This window comes from Eublepharis macularius, chromosome 1 (assembly GCF_028583425.1).
Source record: "Eublepharis macularius isolate TG4126 chromosome 1, MPM_Emac_v1.0, whole genome shotgun sequence".
In the NCBI taxonomy this organism is placed as follows: Eukaryota; Metazoa; Chordata; class Lepidosauria; order Squamata; family Eublepharidae; genus Eublepharis; species Eublepharis macularius.
In genome coordinates this window covers 185,062,084-185,080,433 of record NC_072790.1, presented here as the reverse complement: position 1 = coordinate 185,080,433, position 18,350 = coordinate 185,062,084, and positions in this window count along the sequence as shown.

Below are 18,350 nucleotides of genomic sequence, written 5' to 3'. Positions count from 1 at the left end.
TCCATTAGTATGCCTCTGGTCACTGCTTTATAAGTGTCCCATACCTTATTAGTCGAAACTTCCCTGTTCATCTTATGTTGTATAAAGAATTTGGTCTCCCTTCGCAACAACTCAATGTTGTTTTCTTCTTGCAAAAGATCTTCATTTATTCTCCATCTTTTTCTTTTATTTCTTTTCCCAAATCTCCACATAATTGGGTTGTGACCTGAGCCTACCATGGGCATTATTTCCACCTCTTTAGTCCATAACGCTAAGTCTTTGGAGGCCCAGATCATGTCAATTCTTGATAAAGTAGAATGTCTTGCAGAATAAAATGTATATTGTCTAGATTTGGGATTCTGTCTCCTCCACACGTCTTCTAAAGTCTCTTGTTCCTTTATTGCAAAAAAGGATTTTGGTAGTAATCCTCTTTTCTTTTGTGCAGTTCCAGATTTCTTATCTTCCTCCAAATTAGTAACTCCATTGAAGTCTCCAGCTAAAATTATCTGGTCATAAGATAGTCCATCAAATTGTTTACTCAAGTCCTCAAAAAAATTTTCTTTTGCTCCATTAGGTGCATATATTCCAATCACCAACAGCTTTTTAAAATTCCACATAATTTCCACTGCTAAATATCTAGCTTCCGCATCACTCACTACTAATTTAGGCTGTAATTCTTCTTTTATATACAGCACCACGCCTTTTTTCTTTTTTTTTGAAGCAGCCACAAATTCACTTCCCAATTTTGCACACCTTAAATATTTTGTATCTTGCTTTTTAATATGGGTTTCTTGCAAACATACAATGTCACATTTTTGTTTTAATAGCAAGTGGAAAATATTTTTTCTCTTGTTAGGAGAATTAAGTCCATTTACATTTCAAGATATTATTTTGCACTCCATACTCATAATCTTGTTGTTGGTAAGTCCTTTACATTGTCCCTAATAAACTTTTCCATCTCCGATTCAGATCTGATGCGCTTTTTAACTCCTCCAAATTCAAAGGACAGCCCTTCTGGTATTTCCCATCTGTATCTTATCTTCATGTCCTTCAAGATCTGGACCAAGTCTTTATATTTTTTCTGATCCAACAGCACCGATCTGGGCAATTCCTTCATAATAATCACCGCCTTGCCGTCAACCTCCAATGGATCCTGAAATTGTTTACTCACAATCATTTCTCTTATGTTTCTAGTCGTGAATTGCACAATCATGTCTCTTGGTAATTTCCTCTGGGTCGCAAATCTTGAGTTTATTCTGTATACCACATCTAGGAAAGCCACAATTTCATCTTCCTCTTTCCCCAGGTATCCAGCCAAAACTTCTATAATCTGTTCTTGGGCAGATTTTCCCTCAATTTCCGGCAAAGCACGAAATCTCAGTTGTTTCTCCATATGTTTACTTTCTGCTACAACCATTCTGCCTCTCATCTCCCTCATCTCAGTTCGTTGCGTGTCTGCTAAAGTGTCCATTGCATTTTCTACTACATTAACCCTTTGCTGTGTGGCTTGCAGTTCATTTTGTATTTTTTCCATACCTTTCGTCAGTTCCGCCAGTTCCTTCTTAAGTGTCTCTTTAAACTCCTTCGCCATCACCTGTATCATATCTTTAACTTCTTTATTTCCTTCTGAAACTTTATCTAGACTTTCAATTGCTGCTTGCCACTCCTTTTTCGACATCGTGGGGCTGGCTTTACCTCGCTCCCATGAGTCCGCTCTTTTCCTTAACTCCGTGGCGTTTAACTTTGTGTCCTTTTACTTTTAAAAGTCCCGCATTTAATTTATTTCTTAAAAAACACCTTTACACAGTCCAAAATGCTGGGCGTCTTTGGTTATTTCAACTCTACTTTCAATCCAAGATGGCCTACTTCCTCTTCCGCTGAAGCCACGACCTTTCCCTTCTTCAAAATGGCATTCTTCTGCTTCCTGTCTCATAGAAAGGGCCGCTTCTCTCCGGCTTCTCTATCGTTCTGACGTACTTCCTGTTCCTCTGCCCCACACAGCAGTTCTCGCGATGATGAGGCTTTCCCACAGTCCACTATCTCTTTCTTCCCGCAGGTATGTAAACAATTATCAACTTTCTCTGCTAACTTCGTTATACATAGTCCTTTTAAAAAAAAATTTCTTGCTGGAGTTTCCCCTCGTTACAGTCAACCTGCGGCAGTTTTTAAAATCACTTTAATACTTTGCTTCTTAAAGTACTCAGTCCCGTTTCAAGAGATAGTAATCTTTACCTTCTTAGTCGTTTTCTCGGGTTGTAATCACTGTTTCAATATTAAATTCACTTCAAATCCCCTTGTCTCTGTATGAAGCTTGGGTATGAGGGTCTTATGCCAACCGAATTGGCTCCAAGACTGCTGCAGAGATCTTGGCAAAACCTCTCTTCGGGTGGGACCTCAAGGGACAAGAGGGAGTCCATTGCGTAGGACCCCCCCTCGCCCGAGATCAACGCGCCCTCAGGTTCTTGAGCGTTCTCCGCCTGTTCTCCGCCTGAGAACAGTTGGCTACGGGCAAATCCTTGCCCCTCTAGCCTCCAAAACAGCAGCCTGGACAGCTCAGCTCTTAGAGCTGCGTTAGACCTTCATGGATTCCAAGCCGGAAGTCCCAACTTTCAAATAACATCTCAATATCATTTTCCCCCACCCTTTCCCTCCCCCCCTTTTCAGGACTTTCAACAGCTTTCCAACCCTATATCTTAATCTATTCCTGATCTATCCCCTTTTTCTATAACTCATTATATCGTGTTTACATTCTGCTTTGTTAAGCTAAGCTCTATCTGTTAGCTTCAGATCTATTATTATTAACTTAAATTCTGTTATCTATTACTATCTGTTAACTTCAGATATATTTAAATTTAATCTAACAATTAAATAAAATATCTTCTTGAAGAAAATGGCAGCCCGGATGCTGACTCTCTGAAGCAATCTCTCATGCCCATCTGAAGCAATCTCTCTCATGCCCATCTGCATGAACAAGACTGGGGGAGGGATGCAGATCTGAGGACTTTTAAAAATTTCTTTTTGCCCTGTGTGCAGCTCAGAGAGAACATTGGCAAGGAATGTGCAGTCTGTACATGTTCATGCTCTTCATTTTGCTGTTCCCTAAAATGGTATGGTACAGTTTCAAAGGGACAACCAACTAACTAATGCTTAGAGAAGAAATTGAAAAACACAGTTGATTAGCACTTTCAAAACTACAGCAAATGTATTGCTGTAGGATTTGGGGATTCTGTTGATGGATAGATTATTTTGTGTCTTCTTCAAGCCTGTGATTTTCTATGTTTGCTGAAGTAGATGCTGAACCAGTTTCTTTTTAAAGTTAATTAATAGCCCAAGCAAGCCTGATAAGCATTTTTTAAAAAATGTCTATACTCTAAAGAGTTGGTCAAGTAAATGTATATTGACAATTGTTCACCATCTAGACAGCAACAGCTAACATGAACTGGTTTCAAGCATATAATGCTTGAGGCTTACTTTGCCTGGTGGTTGTTTGGATTAAAAGCTATAAAACACTTTGGCAAATTTGAAATTCTATTACAAAAAGTTAGACGCTCCAGGGATTACACCCTGCCTGCACAACCTAGGCAAGCCTGTCCCAGCAGACATTCACACATATTTGTCAAGGACCAAAAGATAACATTTAATGTGTACAGGCCAGAATATTCAGACAAGGAAAATGTCTGCATCAGCTACTACCAGAATAAGCAAAACTTATCAGAATAAGCCTTACCATATCTGTTTCCTCCTGCACCTCAGAAATGTCATTCCTATGACTTTGTAGAATAAAGACCTTTCTATGGTCAAGCGTGAGACAGGCAAGGCTGTAGAAGACAGACATGGCTCTTCTTCATGGACATAAACAGATCTCTCAGGAAATTGATCTTAATGTTACAGCTAATGAGTTCATTCAAAGAATATCAATTAGAACAAACACATTCAGTGTAACTTAAAATCCTAGGTGGCATAATTGTGAGTTTTCTTTGGGGTTATGGATATGAGCACTACTTTGAATTGCCTCAAAATGTGCTTCTACTCACTTATAGGATATGAGATTAAGTGAGAAGAAGATTGCTACTAGTCTGAACTCTGTACATTCCTCAGAAATTGAGTACACAGCAATTGTTTTGTATTCTCCCCTGGCTCAGAGACTTCAACCATGTATTTACCAAATGAAGGCATCTGTGATGCCATAATTTAGTAAATTTCAGTACTATGAATAATGCACAAACAAGACTCTTGTAAATGAACATCCAGAAAAAACTTTTTAAAATGTACCCCCACAGGCTTTTCTGTGTTGCCTTTCTTAGTGTCAAATTTGTGACCATTAGTTTATCCTATGCCCAAGATGTGTATATTTGTAGATCTTAAAGTGACTATCTTAAAAATGAATTTAAAAAACAGTACACAGTAGGAGATCGAGATACCACAATAACCACTGGCCTACTCCCACGTTTTCCCAGATTTGGCCCAGCCCAGGAGCATTGTTGGGGGGGGGTGTCCAGGGGAGCCTGCCCCCCCCCCAAATTTGTAGGGAGCCCCTCCCTAAATCTCCCATGGCCCCACTTCCATAGGAAATAGAGGCCCCCCTATGATGTCACTGGGCCCCAGTTCTGTTAAGGACAACGCATAGCAATGCCTCTGGCCCAGTCCCAGCCCCCCTCCCCAGGAAATTGGAAAGTCCCCTTGGGGCAGAGTTCGGAAGTTCCATGCTTTTCAGGTATGCACAGATCCAGTTCAGATTGTGACCATAGTACACACAGAAAGGGTGTGTACTTGCTGCATCATTTTCTCAATCTGAAGTGCCCCCCAACAAAGCACTATTTGTCCTCTTGGGGAAAACCAGTGCTATTTCAGGTAGAGAAAACAGTGTGGGTGGGAGGTCTAAGCTTCCCTCTATGCACCGTAGTCTTAATCTAAATTGGGCCCATGCACACCTTGGGAAGCACAAAACTTCATAACATGACTCTCAGTTCAACCCATGAATATCTCCAGAGAAAATATATTGTTATGCCCTCACTGGTTGATCTAAAGAGCCATCCTTTTTGTCCTGCCCTTTGAAATGACCTGCTGCTGGTAAGCATGTGTAAAGAACCATGGGGGTGCCAGGTCCCTATACCCTCCCAGCAGGAGGGGGGACCTGGCACTTACCTTGTGCCCTGTGGATGTTATTTGTTGTGGCTCACTGTGTGTGCATGTGCTCCTGGTGCTTGCATGATAATGTCACTTCTGGCTATGTCATCATGCTGAGCATGGGTGTGTGCCTGTGCTTTGTGCAGGGCAAATTCTCCTTATTTGGGGCCAAGATTGGCCCCAGCAAAGTGCAGGAGCACACCCTCAGCTGGCATGATGACATCACTTCAGGAAGTGATGTTGTTGCGCCCCATGCTTTCCCAGGTTGCCTACTGGTGGCGGGTGATCTCCAGGGGCCTTGCCACCTCCCGTTAATCACCAGCGATCGGCAGGCAACTAGGAAGCCTAACCATGACCCTTTTTGCATGCAAGCTGAGAGAAACCTCAGAACAGTGAGGCAAAGTGATGATTCTCAACAAGTTTAAAATCCCAGCCAGTCTTGAATAGATACTATTGTTTAAATGTATTTATTTACTTACTTCATTTATAACCCCACTTTTTTCCTCAATAGGGAATCAAAGAGTCAATGGGGCTCATTCTGTTCTTCTCAGTTTTATCCTCACAATAATGCTTTAAGGAAGCTTAGGCTGAGAATGTGTGACTGGCCCAGGGTAGGGTTGCAACTGTGGGCCAAGCTACAAGTGACGAATGACACTTGAACAGCAAGTGGATTGAGTGGAGTGCAAGTAAACAGGGAGAAATACATTTGCCATTCAAGTGTCATTCGTCACTTGTAGCTTCGCCCTGTGTTAGCAGTCAGACCCCTGTCCACACTGAGAGGCAATTTATGGATGGAATATCATAAACCCTGCCCAAGGCAGAGTAAATGTCAACTGGGCGGGAGCTATAAGGGTGACTATCAGGGTGGGAATCTTTTCTCCTTTTCACCTCTTAGGCTCTTGTCTTTCAGCCGCATCTATTGGTCCACGTTATCTGTGCAAATGCTCATAAGTTTCTGTAGAACACAAGGGGGTGACACGTGGTTCTTCTCAAAATGTTTCCCCATCTTGAGTTGACCAGAGTTGGTTGGAAACTAGAATAGGAGTCACTCAGAATCAGCTGCAAGCTGTCAAGTTCACGCTTGATAGTTGGAAGGACCCTCCCGTACTGCACCTCCCATACCATAGCTTTAGTTTCCAAGCTTTGTGCCTCTTGGAAGAACAGCTCTGTGCATTCACCATGGTGACAGACTTGTCAGAGTTTAGAAATTTTCCTGGACTGTGGAGCAAGGCCCCTCCCTTCTGAAACAATTGGCATTTTGGACTAGGCAACTTAGTTTGGTTCCTAACATCCTTTCTCCTACAACTTGGCAAAACCCAGCTAAGCAATAGCTGTAAGTTCCAGAGAATTCATTTCCCCCTTGTCATTCTACCAGATAGTGGAGCCAATTAGGGCAAAATCCTCCCTGTCCCTGAGCTAAAGTCCCTGTTTTAGGTCCATAGTTACGGGTTAAGTAATTGTGGTATATGGAGCAATTATGGGGTCTTTGGAGTTGAACAACCATGCAGCAAGAGTAGGAACTCCTTGCCCAGGAGCAACATGCCTACCCCATCTAACCCTCGCCCTGTGGAAAGCCACAAAAACATTCACACAAAGCCCAAGCTTGGAAACTTAATTACGTTCACACCTAGCAGGCTGTAGAATCCTCTGGCTAGGTTTAAATACCCTAGATTTTAGATATCTAGTGCAAAGGTAAACCTAAAGGGAAAAAAAGCAGTAGAATGGAAGGAGAACTAAGGAAAGATCCCAGTATAGGAAGGCTGGAGAAATTATTAAGGAAGGAAAGAAAGAACCCATGGGATTCTAAGTGCCTTGCGTACCTTAAAGGATAATTTTGAGGAATATTGTTTGAATTTTAAACCTAAAGGCAGTAAAAAGAGTGCTTGTGCTGTATGGGCTTTGTGGATGGCTTTGAATGCAACTATTGATTTTGCGTATGAATGGAGGTATAAGTTTGAACATGGGAGTAAGAAGATTGATGACATGCAACAGAAAATGGATGTTTTTATCAAAGAATGTGATAGGCTGCATGCTGAGAAGTATGATCTGATTGTAGAGAAAAGTAATTTGGCCGTGAGTCTTAAAGAATCATAAGAAGAAATACAGTGGCCTAATGGTACTGCTCAGCAGGAAGTTGTTTCTTTACATAGGCTAAGCCTGCAGCAAAGTCTCTTGCATCTCAGAAGTAAGTCATACAGTGTTAGTGGACTTACCAGTGGTGAGGATGCTTATTGGCAACACAATGACATCACTGGCAATGCACTTACGTTACTTCCTGTGTGCCTGGAAGTGACATCAGCATGTTACCAGGGACATGCTGGCATTTGGGCAAAAGGAGCTAACATACAGGACTAATTATCAGCAGGACTATCTGGGACACTGAAGAACAAAGCAGCTGTCCTCGGGACAGCAAAGGATAAAAATAGAGCTTCGAGTCTTTAAATAAACATTCTGCTACTTAGAAAAAGTCTGAGAGTAGGACCACCTAGGCCTGTGGGAAGAGCTCAAAGAATGGCTATTCTGTGGGCAAAGACAGCTTAAAAACAGTCTGAAGAGAAAAAATAACTCACTTGCTTTTCTGACAACTGCCCCAAAGCATGTGGGGTGGGTGGGTAGATAACCAGCCTGGATCTTTTTCTGGTTGTTTAGTAACATTATGTCAAAATGCAGTAGCCAAGAACAATGACAAACAGAACTGGATTTAAAGCACACAAAAGTTAATGCTCAATAAGTACTTGTGAATTTCCTTAACCCTTGCCTCTTCCTCAGCTAGGGTCTAATCTGGTATTACATATATGCATTTTACAGTCATAACATTTTACAGGATATTTTAGTTTGCTATCAACTTGGATTTTAACATTTTAGTCTGTTTTTTCTTTCTTGTTAAATGTGTCTTGCTTGGGTCTTGTTTTCCTTAAAGAGTGATAACGAACTGAGCATTTTTCTTTTCTGTGATATTTTATCTCTGATTGAAAAAGTCTCAGTGCCAAGATCTTGCAGTAATGTCTTTCCAGCTTCCTGATCTAAAACTTGGTAGATTGTATCTTGTATTTTGACTTGAAGATGTGTATAATTAGTCCATTTATATTTTATTTGGGCTTTTCTCAATGCTTCTGTTGTAGATCTGAGTTCTTTTCTTTTCTTTAATATTGTGGATGGCAAGTCTGTAAGTATTTGAATATTTGTCCCTTTGTAGGGGATTGATCCTTTATTTCTTGCTATTTCTAGTATTTTGCTCCTTGTCTTCCAGTCTGGGATTGTGGCTAATATATCTCTCGGTTTATTATACTTTGGATTATTTTGTGAGCCCAGGCGAAAAGCCTTGGTGATTATAGGAGTTGCTCCCTTTTCAAGTTGTAAATGCTGTGACAGCCATGATTCTAAAAAGGAGGGTAGATCTGCATTATCAGATATCTTCTCATCAAAATTTCTGAATTTAAGGTTAGATTGTTTTATCTGGATTTCCAATTGTAATAGTCTATCTTGTAGCTGTTTATTTTCTTGTTGTAAAACGGCTATTTCAGATAGCAGTGAATTGCTTAATATAAGGGCACGATTAGCCTTTTGTGCTACTTTGTCTATAGCCGATTTTATTTCAGCAAGTTGTTCCTCAAAGGGTTGAAGAATAGTTGAGACTTTATTCATAACTTTTTGCTCTAATTGAGCAAGCATTCTGGCTAGTATTGGGTCTGCTGAGCTAGATAAGTTGGGTAGTTTATTCTTACCCTTGCTGTTTTCAGCAGCCATTTTGGATGTTGCACTTTTCTTCTCTGTTGCTTGCTGCAAGGCTGGAAAGAATTCCTGAAGTTTTTTTGAAGTGTTTGCCTTCATTTTTTCCTTCTCAAGGTTTTGTTTGCTCATATTTCTTTCTTTATTCAAAGTTCTGTTATGATGTTTTATTTTGAGGCTTTAGGGTGGGGAGGGATGGAGCTAACTTTCCAAGCTCCCTTCTCCCTTGGAGCCGAAGCCACGCCCCTGAAATTTTATTTTTTAGATAGAGCAATTGGTTCCTCTTATTGTCTTTTCCTCTTTCAAACAAGGAATTCTCTTTGATTTATCAATATTTTATCTTTGAGGTTTTTATACCATGTGATAGTGTAGATTTCCTCACCTGTGGATTTCTACCTGTTGTTGTGGCACTGTAATATGATACAAAGGGTAAAGAGCAGTCTGATGCAGCAAGGGTATGTTCAGTCAAGTACAAGCTTGTTTTTAATGGTTTCTTTAATGGCTCACTTTGTTCTTAATTTTTCAGCTGTGCTTGTAGTATACAAATAAATAAATACATTACTTCTTAGAGATCTAAATTGAATCTTCCTCTTCATGAAAGAGGAATTGATTTGAAACTCACTCAGATTCCTAAAAAGAGGAATACAAATGGATTACTGGATTTCAGGGAGAAGTTTGACAAAGAGGAATTAAAAGAATTCCACTTAACAGCCTATTCCCCAGCCCAATTATATATTATAAAAGGGCCAAGCAGACAGCTGAGCTCTTAAGTGATTTCACAAGAGTTCTGGTAGCTTTTGTTTGCCCCAAGCATCAAATGACTCTGTCAAAGTGAGTCCTTAGTGGATGGCACTGATACACACAGTCCTTGGTGGCATTAAGAAAAGGTTCCACTGCAAGGAGGGTTAAGGTTTGATGTTGTTCATGCCTGAAGGTGGTGAAGGAGTAGAACATGAAAGGAAGCCTTTGGGATTCCTCCATAAGATAGTTCCATACAAACCTTGAGAACTCTTCATTTCTTCTAATATTCATCATATCTGATGGACATGACAGGATTTATCACTGAAGACCTAGAAACACTTCAAGGGGCCCGTTCATTTAGTTATTCATTGTCACTGAGTATTTCAGATGGGTTGCAGTGTTATAGCATAACTAGACCTGACAGTATCCCTTGTGTCTACCACAGGGACACCACTGTCATTTTAAGGCTGAGATTATCTTCTTTCAAAAACAACGCAGGATTCTGATCTTAAAAATCTATCTGATGCTGTTCCAGCTGGGCAGAGACCTAAGAGGGCTTCCCCCTGAGGAGGCTTGAAAATGGAACGGAGGAGTAGGGGGGAAGACAGGAGCTTCAGCAGCAATAAAGGAGAGAGCCAGTGCTTGCCAGGCAATAGAAATGCCCCCCCCTCAATCTCTGCCGCTGGTTGTTCTCTCATTGACCAGCAAGCACCAGCTCTCACCTCCACTGCCACTGGAGCCCCTGTCTCTCCCCTCCCCCATGCCATTTTCAGTTCTCCTCCAGGGGAAGCTTGCCTGGGTCTCCACCCAGAATCAGGCTTTCAGGATTGGGCTTCCATGGCATTTTTGAAATAAAACAATCCCAGACTTAAAATGGAACAGCGTCCCTATGGACACGGGGACGTCCCCACTTCTAGTTGAGCCCTGAGTCTGCATAAGCAAAATAAAACATGAGTCTAGTGCTGCTCTAGAGACTAACATGTTTATTCTAGTTTGAGCTTTTGTGAGCTAAAGCTCACTTCATAAACAGATATATTTATATTTACAACAGGAAGGTATTTGTGTGTATGAAGATACTGCAAAGAGACAGCTTAAAACAAGATCTGATCAAAAGAGTAATCAGTTCAGTTAAAATGCCCCACATCCTCTCTGAATGAACTGATTATTGGAGTGGATCCTACTCCTATCCTACCACACTGTTAAGTAAATGTTATTTACTTAGGCCCCTCCTGAAAAGACCATCTTTGGACCCCACCGACCCGTCCAGTTACCGCCCAGTGTTGAACCTCTCATTCCTGGGCACAGTGATTGAGCAGGCAGTGGCAGTATAACTGCAGAAATTCCTGAATGATGCTGTAGTCCTGGACCCATTCCAGTCCAACTTCCGTCCTGGCCATTGGACGGAGACGACCTTGGTTGCCCTCACAAATGACCTTCGCAGGCATCTGGATCGAGGCAGGTCAGTGCTGCTTGTGTTACTCTATCTCACAGCAGTGTTTGACATGGTTGACTATGACGGACAGAGGGTGGCACTCAGGGGAGATCTATCGCCCCGTTACCCTTTGCTGTGCGGGGTTCCGCAAGGGGCGATACTCTCCCCGATGTTATTTAACATCTACATGCGCCCCCTCGCCCAGTTGGTGTGGAGGTTTGGGTTGGGCTGTCATCAATACGTGGATGACACGCAGCTTTTTCTGTCGATGGACGGCTGGCCAGACACGGCCCCGGACAATCTGGCCAGAGCTCTGGAGGCTGTGACGGCATAGTTGAAACAAAGCAGGCTGAAACTGAACCCAGTGAAGACAGAGGTCCTGTAGCTGGGACGGGGGCTGCCAGATGTTGGGATCCAGCTCCCTGCCCTGGTTGGGATACCACTGGCAACTTTGCCAGTGGTGAAGAGTCTGGGCATGCTCCTGGATGCCTCCCTGTCGATAGAGGCCCAGGTCACAGCGGTTGCCAAGTCTGCATTTTTCATCTCCGTCAGATCAGGCAACTTGCCCCTTACCTGATGCCCCAGGACCTGGCTACAGTGACCCATGCAACTGTCACCTCCAGGCTAGTTTACTGTAACTCACTCTATGCTGGGCTACCCCTGGGCCTGATCTGGAAACTACAACTGGTCCAGAATGCAGCGGTGCGAGTCCTGACCAGTATATCCTACCAGTCACATATCACACCTGTCCTGCTCCAGCTGCACTGGCTTCCGGTTGAATTCTGAATCAGGTTCAAGGTGTTGGTTCTTACCTTTAAAGCCCTGAGCGGGTTGGGACTGGCATATCTTTGGGACCGCCTCTCCTTGTATGTTCCCTGGAGACCGCTTTGATCAGCAGATAAATGTTTACTGGTGGTCCCCAGCCCTAAGGAAGCCCGCCTCGCTTCAACCATGGCCAGGGCCTTTTCAGTCCTGGCCCCAGCCTGGTGGAATGCTCTGTCAATGGAGATCCAGGCCCAGCGGGACATATTATTGTTCCGCCAGGCCTGTAGGACAGAGCTGTTCCACCAGGCATTCGGTGATTGAAGGGGGCGGTCCCATGTCGGCCTCCCACCTTTGGGGTGGGGGGTTCTCCCCACCATTGCATCTTAATGTATTTGGTTAATTTATTTTATTATTGCTTGTTGTATGTTGATTTTAGAATTATTGTTTTCTTGTTTTTAGTGATTTTAACTGTTGTTCACCGCCCAGAGGCCCTGAGGATGGGCAGTTTATAATTCGAAATAATAAAATAAAAATAAATAATAAAATAAAATATTTATACCCCACCATTCCTCTTGGCTTAGTTTTGAAGTCTTCCTCCAGTTTCTTCCTCCAATTTAAGTGGCTCTTCTGTTGGAGAAAAAGAGGAATAACAACTTAAAGGAAGAGTCAATTAAGTTGGGAAAAGGCTACTTAGAATCAGAATGCAGCTACAAAAGCGTTTTTTGACATAAATGATGATTTACTGGTAGTGAGGTGATTCTGAAACAGAAGTTGCCTCAGTATTAACATTATTCTCCACACACATACTCACAATTTCTGTGAATAAAATGTGTGCATTATTAATAATAATGGAATATAAATACAGCAACATTCTTTATTGATGACCAGTACAAGACAACAAAACAATGTAAAAGTGCTTTGAAGATCTTCAACAATAACCTTCCAAAGCAACATCCACCTAGTCCTGTGACTGGCCATGATCATAGCTATGCTGAATTCTTTAGGTACTGTCCATAATTCATAAAGGAAAGGAAGGACAGCACAGCCAGTGAAAGCAACCAGTTAAATGCAGGAAAGCAGCTAATCAGTCGAAGTGCAGACATGTATGCAAGGTATAACTTGCTAGTGAGCTTTGGGGGGCATGACTGATTAAGCCATTCAGTGATACAGTGCATGCGCAGATGTACTATGTTGGATAGATTCCACCATCACTCCATCTCAACAGCGCAACAGTGCAAGCTAAAAAAAAAATGCTGCAAACTGAACTGTCTGTAAAGGAAGGTAGGACACACACAGAGAGACTGAAGGTTCATAAAAACCAGGACTGTAGAACAGTCATCCCAAATGCCCTGTGACTGGATGTATCCTGGAGGCAAGGAAAACACTAGTCAGCACTGCTGTATGGAAGACACCCTCATTTTTATTTAATCTCGTTTTAAACCAGATCTCTTTGTAATATCTTCCCACAACAGTTGCCAGCCCTGCTATTTTCATCTAATTACCCCATCCATCTAATTATCTTCCTGCAAATCAAGTTATCCCAAATTGTACTCAGAAATTAGTCCTTTGGCTAACTATGACTCTCAGAGGCTACAGAACAAAAGCAGCTCAGAGTCAGGAGTAGAGATGGCCATGAACCAGAAAAAAAACCCAAACCATGTGGTTCATGGTTCATCAAATTTCACGAACCATGAACCACGAACTTTCATGAACCTGCCCCCGGTTCGTGAACCGGTTCATTTGGTTCATGAAAACGTCACATCCAGGTCAGAAAATTGTCATGTCCGGGTAAGCAGAAGGTCACTTCTGGGCCAGCAGAGGTCACTTCTGGGTCAGCAGAAGGTCTGCAGGAAGTCCATCCTCTGTTGCCTAGAAAACTGATTGATCGGCACCAGGCTATCTGCAGTGACGAACCAAAAAATGAACCAAATGAACCAGCCTAAAGTTCGTGGCGGTTCGTCAGAAATGGGATCTGACGAACTGCTGGTTCGTGAACCACAAACCAGCCTAGTTCATCACGAACTTTGGTTCATATTTTGGTTCGTGCCCATCTCTAGTCAGGAGCCATGTTTTTGGTCACCTTCATAACTTCTCAGGTCATATATAGTCTAAGATTGAAAGAGTGAACCCACATTTGATATTAAAATTAAGAGATTGAGATCTGGTTTCAGGCAACAGAAAAGCTGACTCATTGATAGGGATGTAGGCAGGTTTCCCTGGGTTCCTGGACCTTCCCTTGATAATAGTTCTATTCTTTGGCTTCCCGAGAGCTCACCAAATTCAGGCCATGTTTAAAGATTAAGGTTTGCTAGACAATAATTGATCACCTAGGACTAGCAAAGTCTGTCTTACAATGCAGAGTTCCTTAAAAACCTAATGACAAGAGAGGCTAGGGCCATCAGCCGTCTCCTAGCCTTTCAGTGAAATCCTAAATAGAGTCACACCAGCCTAAGCCCATTTAACTCTTTGTTAATCAGGATTGCCACTCAGATAATTCAATCATACAGACCCAAGGAGGACCATCAAGCAACTACCTAGGTTTTGTTCAACAGGCCAGCTCTCAGTTAACTTAATTATCCCAAATTGGCTTTCTCTGTACTTTCTGCCATACTTTCCTTACACAAAACATGGTTAACCATGCCCATATTTGAAATGTTTGACCTTCCATTCCCCCATTCTCCAAAAAATTCCCACCAAAGGCATGACCCAGAGTCAAGCCTTCAATTTTCTGCCTTTGTATTGTTCCCTGGCAATTCAATCAATACACTTTCACTTCTTCAGTTTTCTCCCTATAATTCACTCATCTTCCAAGCTATCCTTTTATTTTCTGTTGTAACTTGAAAAGAACCAGTGTTATCCTAACACCCCTAAATTCTATAACTAGCCTTGCTTTAGAGCTAGAAATGGGACTCTGATATTGGCTTCAACTTGGACTGTGCCTAATGTACTGGATCCCTCCTTCTTCCATCCTGTTTTCTATACAGACCAGGGCCAGATCGAGGGGGGCAGGGGGGTAGCCTGCCCCTGGTGCCGCCAAAGAGGGGGCGCCGGGCACGGCTGCCAGCCGCTGGGAGCACACTGCGGCTTGCCATGTGGGAGGCTGAGAGCAGGGTTGGGAGGCCCTTGCCTGCTCCGCTGCTGGGGCAGTTGGCTTGCCACACAGGCGGCATGGGGCAACGGGGCAGGCAAACCACGTGGAGGATCTCCTAGCCTTGTGCTTAGCCGCTCACGAGGCAAGCCGACCACCCCAGTGCACGCACGCACTGCCGCCGCCACCAGCTCTGCGGCCCACCGGGCGCTTGGGCGGCCGGCTTGCTGTGCGGGCAGCATGCCCTCGCCCCCCCCCCCCATGATGACATCACGAAGTGCTGTCATCACACAGTGCCAGGAGCAAGGGTTGTACCGGGCGCCGGCAACCATAGATCCAGCCCTGATGCAGACTAGGAAAGGTGTATCTTTACTCCTCTTATTAATCTATTCCCTCTCTTTTCCAACCCACACTGCCAGTATTGCAAAGATAGCTGGCATTTAGCTCCTCTCCGCTATTTAGGGCCTCATATGTATTATTATTATACGTGGAAGATCAGACACTCCTATTACCCATTTTCCACACATTGGCACTTCTAGCTTAAATGTAACTCCTGCTCCAATTTGGAGTAGGTCAAGTTGATTTTTGGATACTATTATGATAAAGTTAAGTGTTGATAAGGAATATACTATTTGTCTGAGTTTTTTCCTCCCTAATATGGTACCAAATCCCTCAATAAACTCCATATTTCTTTTAAATCTTTTTAAATCTTAAAGCTTTTGTCATAGCCACAACCAGATCTTTCCTATGTGCCACTTATTCTTTTTACTGAAGGTTCAACGACTAAGCCTGACTCTGATACAGTTCTAGTCTGGTATGCCATTGTCACCAGCTCTGAGGTTTTGGAGGTGCACTCCTTCCCTGCCAGGTTTAGTGCACAACACAAAGCAAAGCCGGTGTATAGAAACAACTCAAAACAGTTTTTGCAAATGCGTACAAAAGTTTTACTAGTTATATCGGCTAAAGTGCACAGACAAATGTATAGAATACATATCAAAGTGAACCTATATATATATGCTCAGATACAATATAGCAGTGTAATATAGTCCTCTGATACATGCAAAGAGTTCATAAATCAATTGATTCCTTTTGCTTCAATCATATAGTGCGTGGGTCAATAGACTCTTTTTCCTCAGTCGTATTGCACAATGGCCAGAAGGGTGGTATTAAATCCAGAACACTTATTCCAATGTATAGCTGGGCATATTCCTCAGCTATGGGTTGCAGGCAGCAATATTTCCAATACCCGTTTCATGGTCAAAACTTCATCAGGCAGTAATGTGTAATCTGGACTGTAAGAAATATATTCAATAAAATCACAACTACAAAAGTAATATGCACAATAAAATATTTGCTATACAAATTCACAGTACTTACTGTTCACCACACCAATAACTCACATCCACGACCCAGACAAATCAGTAAGTACGGAACAGTGCTGGGAAAGGGCTACAAACCAATTACACTCTATAAATACCAAAAGTATTTACAAAGCATAACCGTTTTTTGCAGGTTGTAATGTAACAGCCAATGAAATATTGCCAACATGTTATACAAAATTCAAAAGGTGCAAACACAACCAATGAAAAGTCCCCAGGTCAGATTGACAAAATATGTATTTCTTAAGGAGCAACCCCCATTCTCTACCGAACCTCACAAGTAACAGGATAAGTCTAACAGGATAAGTCGAAAAATCCAGGATGCTTCCAACTGAAGAAGTTGTCTAGCACAATCAATATATTTGGACGTATCTACCGTTCCCACCACAGAAATTTTAATCTCTTTAAGATGATGATTCTTCTTTAAAAAATGGTCTACCAGTGGTGCTTCCATGTTCCTATTTCTTATGTGGGAGAGATGTTCTTGAATTCTTAATTTTAAAGGTCTATTTGTACTCCCTATATAAGATAAAGGATAGCTGCATTGTACAATATAAATAACATGCGAGGTCTTGCAAGTGGAAAAAGATTCGGAAACCAGAGGGTGGCTCAAATTTGGTACTCTAATCTCCGATAGCTTGACCATGTATTGGCAGACATTACAGTCTCCGCAGGGAAAGTGGCCCGTAGCAACTGGTCTTAAAGTGGCAGCGCTCTTAAATTCTGACTGCACCAAATGGTCCCTCAGGTTTTTAGTTCTGCGATAGCCAATCTAAGGGACAGTTTCAAATCCTTTGATGCCTGAGACTAAGTGCCAATGTCTGCGGATCACCTGAACAATTGCTGGAGCTATATGGGTATAATCTATTGCTCATCGTATATTATGAGCAGAACAAGGGGGGAAAAACCGGATAGTGAAGAGATGCAAACAACAAGTCCGGGAATATACAATTAATGTTAGCTTTTTATGTAAACATTTCAATAGTGCAAACATGCAAAGTGCAAAGTGCAAATAAATAATGTGCAATGGTTACGATAAATATAAATATAATTGATGCAATTCAGTTGTCCGAGTCATTATATAAATGTCCGAAGCAAGCCCACAGTGGGGACATATTAAGGAGGGAGTCACAATGCAGTCTTATGGTGGTGGCTCAAGTCCAATAAGATGTAAAATCCACGGGTGCCGACGGGATTATGCAAGCATCCGGCTATCGGTCTTCGCAGAACTAAATCACTTAAAGATATACTGACCAGTTCTGAATTTAAACGCGAGAATCTACTGCATAGTTTATCAGGACCAGCTCCCAAAGGCCACTTTCGGTGCGGAGACTGCAATGTGTGCACATACATGGTTAAGCTTGAGGAAATGTTTAAAGACAGACGGGAGATTTCCCGGGACTTTAGCACCTGCAGGTCATCCTACGTGGTCTATGTGATCCAATGTAACTGCCCATTAATTTATGTGGGCAGCACAACACGCCCCCTGAAAATTAGGATTCAAGAACATATCTCAAGAATAAGGCATCAGGTCAGAGAGGCACCATTGGTTACACACTTTCAGGACCGGCACCACAGTCTTGGAGACATCAAAATAACTGTTGTTGACATGATTCATGAACCACTCACGGATGACAGTCCTAGAAAACTTTTGCAATTGGAGAGCAGATGGATTTTTAGACTTCGGAGCCTTGCACCAGGGGAACTTAATAACGAAATCGATTTCTCCTGTTTTTTGGGATAGCCAGTGGTCCATCTGGGTTTCCCCCCCACTAATCTTCACATGGATATTCTGTTTCTTGGGATGCGACTAGTTGAAGGTGACGTATAATCTGTTTGCAATGTGTATATACGGTTTGTAGCCCTTTAAGATAATGTCTATTGTGTTGAATTATGTTTAGCCAGTGGCCAATGTGGGATTTCTGCATGGGCACGCTGCTATGTATGGGGTGACCAGCTGGAGGTGACGCCTCCATGACATTGACTGTTTATATGTAACTGTTTTGTAATGTTTGCACTGTATATATAGGGTCTGAGCCCTTTAAGATCAGTCGGATGTAATTACGTTGATTATGCCAGATTGGGTCTATTAATCTAGTTGTAATGATGT